Source organism: Hyla sarda, chromosome 5 (assembly GCF_029499605.1).
Source record: "Hyla sarda isolate aHylSar1 chromosome 5, aHylSar1.hap1, whole genome shotgun sequence".
Lineage (NCBI taxonomy): Eukaryota > Metazoa > Chordata > Amphibia > Anura > Hylidae > Hyla > Hyla sarda.
In genome coordinates this window covers 294,421,557-294,434,597 of record NC_079193.1, presented here as the reverse complement: position 1 = coordinate 294,434,597, position 13,041 = coordinate 294,421,557, and positions in this window count along the sequence as shown.

Genomic DNA, 13,041 nt, shown 5'->3' with positions numbered 1-13,041 from the left:
AATGCTTTTCTTGCTTTTGAATTCTTTTGGATTTGTGAAGGCTTTCTGTGATCAGCAGTTCTATCGCCCTCCCCTCTCTCTCTCTCTCTCTCTCTCTCTCTCTCTCTCTTAGCCAAGATGGTGGCCACAATGCAGTTCATGTGGCCTTATCAGCCTCCTAATCCCACATCTATTCTGTCTCCTTATTGGCCTGGGAGCTGTATGGCACATAAAACAAAGCAACCTGGGGTCATGTGATCTTGCTGATAGCTACGAGGTATGCAGTGCTACTCTGACATAATTTTAGTGTTCCCAGTACTTCCTTCTTACATTCAGGTGCCAAAACCCCATGTGTTCCTCATTTCTTCTGCTACTATTACTGCTGTTGACAGGCTTACGCAAGCCAAACCTGGCAGTGTTCGAAAGTACTCCTAGCCGATGTCACCCCAAAGTTCTGAGCAAGACTCTGGTTATCTCTCAATGTCAAAAATTGCCATAGGTTTTCACACCCAGACTGCCCTGTCTATAAATTCAAATATTCAGTTTTATTAATATCTTAATTTGTGACTCTTTAAATGTGTGTTAACCTGCCTGATGAAGGGACATATGTTGTTGTGAAAGCTTGCTTTTTGACATTATTTTTCAGTTAGCTATTAATGGTATCAACAACAGTGCACCCTGACTTTATATATGTTCTATGTACAGGATACATTATTAACTTATTACATCCTTTTAACTTATTGATAATACAAAATACTCAGACGACACATCTTACCAGCAATTCTCATTAATGCAATAGCAAGGGATAATTTGTTACCACACACAATCTTGCATTACTCTACCATGCATATAGCAAATCAAGCATATATTATTATCCAGCACAGTCTACGCAGTCTAGTTACACAACTTACTTCCACCACCTACCAAGTTCTGGGCTGATAACTAGAGATGAGCGAATCGAAGTTGACAAACCCGAATTTGTTACGAATTTCATGAAAAATTTGATTCGCAATGAATACGAATATCGCCGCGATTCTATTGCGTGAATCGCTTAATTAAACTCCATTTTACAGCGTTCCAGGCTATTGGAGACCTAAGATGGCGGATCCACATGTGAGTACATGGGGCAGGGGATTATGGGAGGGCAGGAAACAGCGGCGGGAATGTAGGTAGGCAAGCTGACCCTGAATCACATGTGAGATGCAGCCTATCAGTGTTCACTGACCCCTGTGATGTCACAGCCCCTATATAATCGGCGGCCATCTTGCCTCTCTTCATTTCATCTATGCACTCAGATGGAGAGGACGGGACTGCGTGTGTGTGAATAGCTCATACCACAGCGTTACACTGCAACTGCTAGTCACATCAGCATTAGGGAAAGGCAGCAGTGCAGAGTGCTTTGCTGTTACACAGAGAAGGATCATTGATAGCTAAACCTCCTATTCACGTTATTGAGCATTGCAGCAGAGAGGGGCAGATAGCTGTCAGCTGCCTCATACAGATCTCCAAGCTGCCTGAACTTTCTGAAGCATCTTATCTCCTCATTGTTCAGCTCAATTGAGTTGATTTTTATTTGCTCCACAAATCTTCTGCTGCTCAGAATTGTGTAACAGAGTGTAATTTAGGGTTTAATCCCTGGATTTTTTTTTTGTGGTGCTGCACTGTTGGGTCCTGCTGCTGTTCAGAAATACGTGATTGTTCAGTGGACTGTAATTGCATTTGTACCATTTTGTACCTGTTAATCTGTCAAGGGGCTGGCTACATACTGTGCAAGTCCAAACAATACTATTCACCGGCTGTTTTTTTTTAAATAGTTTTTTCTGCGTATAGTTACGCATCCAAGTTACATCCAAGTATTGTACCATTTAGTACCTGTTAAGCTGTCAAGGTGCTCCATACCGTCAAAGTCCAAACAATAGTATCCACCGGCTGGTGTTTTACAAAAATACAGAGTTTTTTCTGCTAATACTTAGGCATATTACTGCCCTCATCAGTGAATACTGCATAGGTACATCCAAGTATTGTGCCATTTAGTACCTGTTAAGCTGTCAAGGTGCTCCATACCGTCAAAGTCCAAACAATAGTATCCACCGGCTGGTGTTTTACAAAAATACTGATTTTATTCTGCTAATAGTTAGGCATATTACTGCCCTCATCAGTGCATACCACATAGGTACATCAGAGTATTGTACCATCTAGTACCTGTTCATCTGTCAAGGGCCTACATACTGTTTAAGGACAGCAGTAAGTAATTACCTGCTGCTGTTCTAGACAAATACTGTTTAAAGAGTAGTGTAGCGTGTTGTAATACCCTCATAAACGCACTAAGTATGTCAGGCAGAGAAGTGGCAGGACATGCACAGAGGAGTGGCAGAGGCCTAAATACTTCAGGCAGAGTTGGCAGCAGACTTGTGTCTTTCAGGAACTACTTGCCTCCCTGCCCTCAGGCTTTGGGCCTTAAATTTTGGATGTTTGCTTAATGCAAATTTCAACATTGATCTTTAAATGTAAGGGGATGGTTATGAAACCCTCTTGGGTATTGCGAATGACTGCTCCTGACTCATTCTGTGTCTTTCGGTAACTACTTGCCTCCCTGATGCCTCAGGCCTTGGGCATTCAATTTTTGGATGTTTTGCAGTAGCTAAATACATGCTTAATGCAAATTTCAACATTGATCTTTAAATGTAATGGGTTGGTTATGAAACCCTCTTGGGTACTGTGAATGACTGCTCATGACTCATTCTGTGTCTTTCAGGAAATAATTGCCTCCCTGATGCCTCAGGCCTTGGGCCTTAAATTTTTGGAAGTTTAGCAGTAGCTAATACATGCTTAATGCTAATTTCAACAATGATCTTTAAATTCTCGGCGCTCTGCTAGGGCCTTCTTCTAACCCGCCGGGGCCGATCCGAGGACCTCACTAAACCATCCAATCGGTAGTAGAGACAAAGGGCAGGGACTTAATGAACCCAAACTTATGACCGGCGTTTAGTTGTGACTCTTCTTTCTTTGCAAAAAATTGCAATCCCTGATCCCTATCGCGAACGGGATTCAGCGGGTTACCCGCACCTGTCGATGAAAGATAGACACAGGCTGGTCAGTTCAGTGTAGCACGCGTGCTGCCCCTGACATCTGAGGGCATAACACACCTGTTATTGCTCCATCTCGCAAGTGATTGTGCAATGTAAGGGGTTATTAACCCCTCAAGGACACATGACGTTCTCATACGTCTCCATTTCCGAGTCCTTAAGGACACATGACGTATGAGAAGGTCATGTGTTTTACCGGCCCCCCGCAACCATCTGGAGCGGAGTCGGTGCCCGATGCCTGCTGAAATCGTTCAGCAGGCTTCGGGGCATATCGCCCAGGGGGGTCATTATGACACCCCATGTCGGCGATGGCCGCAGATCGCTGGACAATTCAGTCCAGCGATCTGCGGCGGATTCCGGGTCAATCGGGTCTCCGGTGACCTGGGGACCTGGAATTATTGGCTGATCGGGGCCAGACCCAGCAGGGGTGAAGTGGCACTGATGCCATCTCACGATCGCCCTGAATCGTCGGCCGGATTACCGGCCGACGAATCAGGACGCCTGCTGCGGGTGTCACTCCCGCAACCCGCTCCGCCCCTCTTCCGGAGGACGTGAGCGGGTGCGGGACGTGCACCCCGGTTGCTGGGGACCCCGATCCCCGGCGTCAATGTTGGGATCGGGGCCCCAGGAGCAGCAGTGGCGGCGGCGACGACGAGGGACCGACCTGTGCGGCGAGGATCGTTGGAGGTGAGTGACAGCCTCCTGCTGTTGCTTAGCAACAGCTCCCAGCATGCAAAAAGGGCATGCTGGGAGCTGTAGTTATGCAACAGCAGGAGGCAGACCACCACAACTCCCAGCATTCCCTTATGGGCATGCTGGGACTTGTAGTTTTGCAACAGCTGGAGGCACATTCTTTCTATGGAAAAGTGTACCTTCAGCTGTTGTATAACTACAACTCCCAGCTTGCACAATCAGCTAAAGTGCATGCTGGGAGTTGTAGTGGTGCATCTGGTGGTTGCATAACTACAGCTCCCATCATGCCCGTTGGCTGTCGGTGACTGCTGAGAGTTGTAGTTTTGCAACAGCTGAAGGCACACTGAGTTAAGTAGCAAACCAGTGTGTCTCCAGCTGTTGCATAACTACAATCCCCAGCATCCCCAGCCAAAGTAGTATGCCTCCAGCTGTTGCATAACTACAACACCCAGCATGCCCTTCCGCTGTCCATACATGCTGGGGGTTGTAGCTTTTGCAACAGCTGAAGGCACACTGGTTGCAAAACACTGAGTTTGTTACCAAACTCTGTGTTTCACAACCAGTGTGCCTCCAGCTGTTGCAAAACTACAACTCCCAGCATGCACGGATTGACCATACATGCTGGGAGTTGTAGTTTTGCAACAGCTGGATGTTCCCCCCCCCCCCAATGTGAATGTACAGGGTACACTCACATGGGCGGAGGATTACAGTAAGTTTCCGGCTGCAAGTTTGAGGTGCGGCAAAATTTCTGCCGCAGCTCAAACTGCCAGCGAGAAACTACTGTGAACCCCCGCCCGTGCGACTGTACCCTAAAAACACTACACTACACTAACACACAATAAAATAAAAAGTAAAAAACACTACGTATACACATACCCCTACACAGCCCCCCTCCCCAATAAAAATGAAAAACGTCTGGTACGCCACTGTTTCCAAAACGGAGCCTCCAGCTGTTGCAAAACAACTACTCCCAATATTGCCAGATAGCCGTTGACTGTCTAGGCATGCTGGGAGTTTTACAACAGCTGGAGGCACCCTGTTTGGGAATCACTGGCGTAGAATACCCCTATGTCCACCCCTACGCAAGTCCCTAATTTAGGCCTCAAATGCGCATGGCGCTCTCACTTTGGAGCCCTGTCGTATTTCAAGGCAACAGTTTAGGGCCACATATGGGGTATCGCCGTACTCAGGAGAAATTGCCTAACAAATTTTGGGGGGTATTTTCTGCTATTATCCTTTTAAAAAAATAAAAAAATTTTGGGAAAACAAGCATTTTAGGCAAAAAATATATATATTTTTTTACATATGCAAAAGTCGTGAAACACCTGTAGGGTATTAAGGTTCACATTACCCCTTGTTACGTTCCCCGAGGGGTCTAGTTTCCAAAATGGTATGCCATGTGTTTTTTTTTTGCTGTTCTGGCACCATAGGTGCTTCCAAAATGCGGCATGCCCCCAGAGCAAAATTTGCTTTCAAAAAGCCAAATGTTACTCCTTCTCTTCTGAGACCTGTAGTGCGCCAGCAGAGCACTTTTCACCCCCATATGGGGTGTTTTCTGAATCGGGAGAAATTGGGCTTCAAATTTTGGGGGGTATTTTCCGCTATTACCCTTTTTAAAAATGTAAACATTTTGGGAAAACAAGCATTTTAGATAAAAAAAATTTTGTTTTTTTTACATATGCAAAAGTCGTGAATCACCTGTAGGGCATTAAGGTTCACGTTACCCTACCATTGTTACGTTCCCCGAGGGGTCTAGTTTCCAAAATGGTATGCCATGTGTTTTTTTTTTGCTGTTCTGGCACCATAGGGGCTTCCTAAATGCGGCATGCCCCCAGAGCAAAATTTGCTTTCAAAAAGCCAAATGTGACTCCTTCTCTTCTGAGACCTGTAGTGCGCCAGCAGAGCACTTTTCACCCCCATGCGAGGTGTTTTCTGTATCGGGAGAAATTGGGCTTCAAATTTTGAGGGGTATTTTCTGCTATTACCCTTTTTAAAAATGTAAACATTTTGGGAAAACAAGCATTTTAGGTAAAAAATATATATATTTTTTTACATATGCAAAAGTCGTGAATCACCTGTAGGGTATTAAGGTTCACTTTACCCCTTGTTACGTTCCCCGAGGGGTCTAGTTTCCAAGATGGTATGCCATGTGTTTTTTTTTGCTGTCCTGGCACCATAGGGGCTTCCTAAATGCGGCATGCCCCCCAAAAACCATTTATCGCTCCTTCCCTTCTGAGCCCTCTACTGCGCCCGCCAAACAATTAACATAGACATATGAGGTATGTGCTTACTCGAGAGAAATTGGGTTTTAAATACAAGTAAAAATTTTCTCCTTTTTACCCCTTGCAAAAATTCAAAAATTGGATCTACAAGAACATGCGAGTGTAAAAAATGAAGATTTTGAATTTTCTCCTTCACTTTGCTGCTATTCCTGTGAAACACCTAAAGGGTTAATACACTTACTGAATGTCATTTTGAATACTTTGGGGGGTGTAGTTTTTATAATGGGGTCTTTTATGGGGTATTTCTAATATGAAGACCCTTCAAATCCACTTCAAAACTGAACTGGTCCCTGAAAAATTGTGAGTTTGAAAATTTTGTGAAAAATTTCAAAATTGCTGCTGAACTTTGAAGCCCTCTGGTGTCTTCCAAAAGTAAAAACTCATAAATTTTATGATGCAAACATAAAGTAGACATATTGTATATGTGAACCCAAAGAAAATATATTTTGAATATCCATTTTCCTTACAAGCAGAGAGCTTCAAAGTTAGAAAAATGCAAAATTTTCATTTTTTTCATCAAATTTGGGGATTTTTCACCAAGAAAGGATGCAAGTTACCATAAAATGTTATCACTAAGTTAAAGTAGAATATGTCACGAAAAAACAATCTCGGAATCAGAATGATAACTAAAAGCATTCCAGAGTTATTAATGTTTAAAGTGACAGTGGTCAGAATTGCAAAAAACGCTCCGGTCCTTAAGGTATAAAATGGCCTGGTCCTTAAGGGGTTAAAGCCTCTTGGGTACTACTGATGCCTACTCCTGACTGCTCCTGTGTCTTTCAGGAACTACTTGACTTCATGATGCTTCTGGGCTTGGGCCTTTAATTTTAGAATTTTTGAAATACATACATACATGCTTAATTTAAATTTCAACATTTATGGTGCAATGTATGGGGTTATTAAACACTCTTGGTTAGTGTTTTTTTTTATTTTCTGATAATTATCACAGTAATAAACTTGAATTTTCCACAATAATAACCATTACACCATTGAACGATTGTTGCGTGTGATTTTTTAAGTAAAATTTTCAAAAAAAAATATGCAGAGGGATGAACTCTGCTTCTTCATTTCATAAAAATTATTTTATAGAAGAATGTCTTTTGGTGGTCCACCTTCATGCATTATAGAGTCTTCTGGACTCTTGGATATGCGCTTGTTCTTAAACAAAGGTACAAAAACCAAAAATGGCCTGTCAGGGTTATGGAGACGTTGTGCCTACATCTTAAGGCCACATGAGCCCTGTGGGTGCTTGTGAGATTAGGTCCTTTGTACCCACACGGCGGGGTCCGGGACACAAATTTTGATTTACCGTATATACTCGAGTATAAGCCGACCCGAGTATAAGCCGAGACCCCTAATTTCAACCCAAAATCCCAGGAAAAGTTATTGACTCGAGTATAAGCCTAGGGTGGGAAATACCTCATCCCCCCGTCATCATCCAGACCCGTCATTAACATCATCATCATCATCCCCTTGTCATCATCCCACACATCCCCCCTTCATCATCCTCTTATCATCCCACACATCCCCCCTTCATCATCCCCTTATCATCCCACACATCCCCCCTTCATCATCCCCTTGTCATCATCCCACACATCCCCCCTTCATCATCCCCTTATCATCCCGCACATCCCCCCTTCATCATCCCCTTATCATCCCGCACATCCCCCCTTCATCATCCCCTTATCATCCCACACATCCCCCCTTCATCATCCCCTTATCATCCCGCACATCCCCCCTTCATCATCCCCTTATCATCCCACACCCCCCCCTTCATCATCCCCACCCCCCTTCATCATCCCCACACCCCCCCTTCATCATCCTCTTCTCATCATTCGCCCTCAGTGGTCTTCAACCTGCGGACCTCCAGAGGTTTCAAAACTACAACTCCCAGCAAGCCCGGGCAGCCATCGGCTGTCCGGGCTTGCTGGGAGTTGTAGTTTTGAAACCTCCGGAGGTCCGCAGGTTGAAGACCACTGCGGCCTTCAACATCATCCAGCCCCCTCTCACCCCCCTTTAGTTCTGAGTACTCACCTCCGCTCGGCGCTGGTCCGGTCCTGCAGGGCTGTCCGGAGAGGAGGTGGACCGGTGGGGAGGTGGTCCGGGCTGCTATCTTCACCGGGGGCGCCTCTTCTCCGCGCTTCCGGCCCGGAATAGAGGCGTTGCCTTGACAATGACGCAGAAGTACGTTGGCAATGAACGCACCTATGCGTCGTTGTCACGGCAACGTGACTATTCTGAGGCCGGGCCTGAAGCGCTTAGAAGAGGCCTCCCCGGTGAAGATAGCAGCCCGGAACCAGTATCCCACCGGACCACCTCCTCACCGGACAGTCCTGCAGGACCGGACCAGCGCCGAGCGGAGGTGAGTACTCAGAACTAAAGGGGGTGAGAGGGGGCTGGATGATGTTGAAGGCCGCAGTGGTCTTCAACCTGCGGACCTCCGGAGGTTTCAAAACTACAACTCCCAGCAAGCCCGGACAGCCGATGGCTGCCCGGGCTTGCTGGGAGTTGTAGTTTTGAAACCTCTGGAGGTCCGCAGGTTGAAGACCACTGCGGGTGGGGGAGTTCACTCGAGTATAAGCCGAGGGGGGTGTTTTCAGCACGAAAAATCGTGCTGAAAAACTCGGCCTATACTCGAGTATATACGGTAAATTTAAAATTAAAAAATCACACATTTCAATGGTCTCCTCATGCTGCAGCCAACTCCAGGCTGCGTCATTCTGGTAATATATAGAGAGCAATCGCTGTCCTAAATTTTTGTTAAAATTTTTCGTCAAAAATGTTTGTATTTTTTATTAGGGATTGTGAAGCTTTGATGCGTACTCATGCATCAGCCAACTCCAGCCTGTGTCATTCAGGCAATATATGGTTTACGGATGGCGCTGCGGGGCCTGGGTCTGGGAATTTCAAATTTACTCATAGGTAGCACCTGCTATCCATAAGTCTTCTTCATAAATTTCTACAATTGTTGAGGGATTGTGAAGCCCTAGTGTGTACTCATGCATCAGCCAACTCCAGGCGGTGTCATTCATGCAACATATAGGTAGCACCCGCTGTCCTAAATATTCTTAAAATTGTTTTAAAAATGGTTGTTTTTTCTTTGGGATTCTGAAGCCCTGGTGTGTACTCAATGCTGCTTCCTGCTACACTCTGTCAGCCCGTTGGTCCTGCAACAGTGTGCTACTCCGCCTCCACATCCTCCACTGTGTCTTAAGCCTCCACTGCCCGGACAAGTATCAGTGGCATTTCCATGTCTGCAGGCCACGGCGGTGTCACACTGTTTTTCACATGGTTTGCCTTGGCGAGAAGTCTTGTAAACAATGGCCGGTCAGGGCAATGGAGACGTTTCGCCAAAATCTCACGGCCACATGAGCTCTGTGGGGTCCGGGACATGCAAAGGTTGTTTTAAATTTCAAATCAAAAAATGATGGCGCTGCTGGGCCTGGGAATTTCAAAATTTCCCATGGGTAGCACCCGCTATCCAAAATCTTTTTCAAAAATTTCTAAAATTGTGGTGTTTTTTGGGAGGGATTGTGAAGCCCTGGTGTGTACTCGTGCATCAGCCAACTTCAGACTGTGTCATTCAGGCAATATATGGGTTACTGATGCCGCTGTGGGGCCTGGGTCTGGTAATTTCAAATTTTCTCATAGATAGCACCTGCTATCCAAAATCTTTTTCAAAAATTTCTAAAATTGTGGTGTTTTTTGGGGGGGATTGTGAATCCCTGGTGTGAACTCGTGCATCAGCCAACTCCAGGCTGTGTCATTCAGGCATTATATGGGTTACTGATGCCGTTGTGGGGCCTGGGTCTGGTAATTTCAAATTTTCTCATAGGTAGCACCCGCTATCCAAAATCTTTTTCAAAAATTTCTAAAATTGTGGTGTTTTTTGGGAGGGATTGTGAAGCCCTGGTGTGTACTCGTGCATCAGCCAACTCCAGGCTGTGTCATTCAGGCAATATATGGGTTACTGATGCTGCTGTGGGGCCTGAGTCTGGTTATTTCAAATTTTCTCATAGGTAGCACCCGCTATCCAAAATCTTTTTCAAAAATTTCTAAAATTGTGTTTTTTTTTGGGGGGGGGGGATTGTGAAGCCCTGGTGTGTACTCGTGCATCAGCCAACTCCAGGCTGTGTCATTCAGGCATTATATGGGTTACTGATGCCGTTGTGGGGCCTGGTAATTTCAAATTTTCTCATAGGTAGCACTCGCTATCCAAAATCTTTTTCAAAAATTTCTAAAATTGTGGTGTTTTTGGGGGGGAATTGTGAAGCCCTGCTGTGTACTCATGAATCATCCAACTCCAGGCTGTGTCATTCAGGAAATATATGCTTTACTGATGTTGCTGTGGGGGCTTGTTGGATTTGGTCCTTCGTACCCACACGATGGGGTCCGTGACACTAAAAGTTTGTTTTAATTTTCAAAGAAAAAAATGATGGTGCTGCTGGGCCTGGGTCTGGTAATTTCAAATTTTCTCATAGGTAGCATCCACTATCCAAAATCTTTTTCAAAAATTTCTAAAATTGTGGTGTTTTTTGGGAGGGATTGTGAAGCCCTGGTGTGTACTCGTGCATCAGCCAACTCCAGGCTGTGTCATTCAGGCAATATATGGGTTACTGATGCTGCTGTGGGGCCTGGGTCTGGTAATTTCAAATTTTCTCATAGGTAGCACCCGCTATCCAAAATCTTTTTCAAAAATTTCTAAAATTGTGTTTTTTTTTTTTGGGGGGGGGGGATTGTGAAGCCCTGGTGTGTACTCATGCATCAGCCAACTCCAGGCTGTGTCATTCAGGCAATATATGGGTTACTGATGCCGCTGTGGGGCCTGGGTCTGGTAATTTCAAATTTTCTCATAGGTAGCACCCGCTATCCAAAATCTTTTTCAAAAATTTCTAAAATTGTGGTGTTTTTTGGGAGGGATTGTGAAGCCCTGGTGTGTACTCGTGCATCAGCCAACTCCAGGCTGTGTCATTCAGGCAATATATGGGTTACTGATGATGCTGTGGGGCCTGGGTCTGGTCATTTCAAATTTTCTCATAGGTAGCACTCGCTATCCATAATCTTTTTCAAAAATTTCTAAAATTGTGGTGTTTTTGGGGGGGAATTGTGAAGCCCTGCTGTGTACTCGTGAATCAGCCAACTCCAGGCTGTGTCATTCAGGAAATATATGCTTTACTGATGTTGCTGTGGGGGCTTGTTGGATTTGGTCCTTCGTACCCACACGATGGGGTCCGTGACACTAAAAGTTTGTTTTAATTTTCAAAGAAAAAAATGATGGCGCTGCTGGGCCTGGGTCTGGTAATTTCAAATTTTCTCATAGGTAGCACCCGCTATCCAAAATCTTTTTAAAAAATTTCTAAAATTGTGGTGTTTTTTGGGAGGGATTGTGAAGCCCTGGTGTGTACTCGTGCATCAGCCAACTCCAGGCTGTGTCATTCAGGCAATATATGGGTTACTGATGCTGCTGTGGGGCCTGGGTCTGGTAATTTCAAATTTTCTCATAGATAGCACCCGCTATCCAAAATCTTTTTCAAAAATATCTAAAATTGTGGTGTTTTTTGGGAGGGATTGTGAAGCCCTGGTGTGTACTCGTGCATCAGCCAACTCCAGGCTGTGTCATTCAGGCAATATATGGGTTACTGATGCTGCTGTGGGGCCTGGGTCTGGTAATTTCAAATTTTCTCATAGGTAGCACCCGCTATCCAAAATCTTTTTCAAAAATTTCTAAAATTGTGGTGTTTTTGGGAGGGATTGTGAAGCCCTGGTGTGTACTCGTGCATCAGCCAACTCCAGACTGTGTCATTCAGGCAATATAGGGGTTACTGATGCTGCTGTTGTGCCTGGGTCTGGTTATTTCAAATTTTCTCATAGGTAGCACCCGCTATCCAAAATCTTTTTCAAAAATTTCTAAAATTGTGTTTTTTTTTTTGGGTGGGGGGACGGGGGACTTTATGCAGTTTCTTTGTTTCTGTAATTAGTACGATACCCCGAGGTATATTTTTTCTTTTTGGATATTGTCAGAATTTTTGTATAGCTTTTAGAAGGAGAGGAAATAAAAATGAAAAATGTGTCAATGTCATTAACCCCTTAGCGCATATGGATGTTTATGAACGTCCTCACTAATGCCGGACATCGACGATCGGGCAGATGTCCAGCATTAACTCTTTAGACGCGGCAATCAAAGTTGATTGCCGCGTCTAAAAGTTAAAGTAAAAGCATCCCGGCTGCTCACTCGGGCTGATCGGGACCCCGATTAGCTAGGACGCACCAGGAGGTCGCCTCACCTGTCTCCTGCGCGTGAATGCAATGGCAGTGATCCGTGTATTCAATCAATGTACTGCATGTTATGGTCCCCTATGGGGGCTATAACATTGCAAAAAAAAGTAAAAAAAACAAATTATAAAGAACATTTAACCCTTTCCCTAATAAAAGTATGAATCGCCCCCCTTTTCCCATTAAAAAAAAACCTGTGCAAATAAAAATAAACAAATGGGGTATCGCCGCGTGCGTAAATGTCTGAACTATAAAAATATATTGTTATTTAAACCACATGGTCAATGGCGTACGCACAAAAAAATTCCATTGAATAAAAGCGATCAAAAAGTCTGATGAAAACAAAAATGGTACCGCTAAAAACTTCAGATCACGGCGCAAAAAATTAGCCCTCAACCCGCCCCGTACGTGGAAAAATAAAAAAGTTATAGGGGTCAGAAGAGGACAATTTTAAATATATAAATTTTCCTGCATGTAGTTATGATTTTTTTCAGAAGTACGACAAAAACAAACCTCTATAAGTAGGGTATCATTTTAACCATATGGACCTACAGAATAAAGATACGGTGACAATTGTACCGAAGCCCCCAAATTTACAAAATGGCATTTTTTCTTCCATTTTGCCGCACAATGATTTTTGTTTCCGTTTTGCTGTAGATTTTTGGGTAAAATGACTGATGTCATTACAAAGTAGAATTGGTGGTGCAAAAAATAAGCCATCATATGGA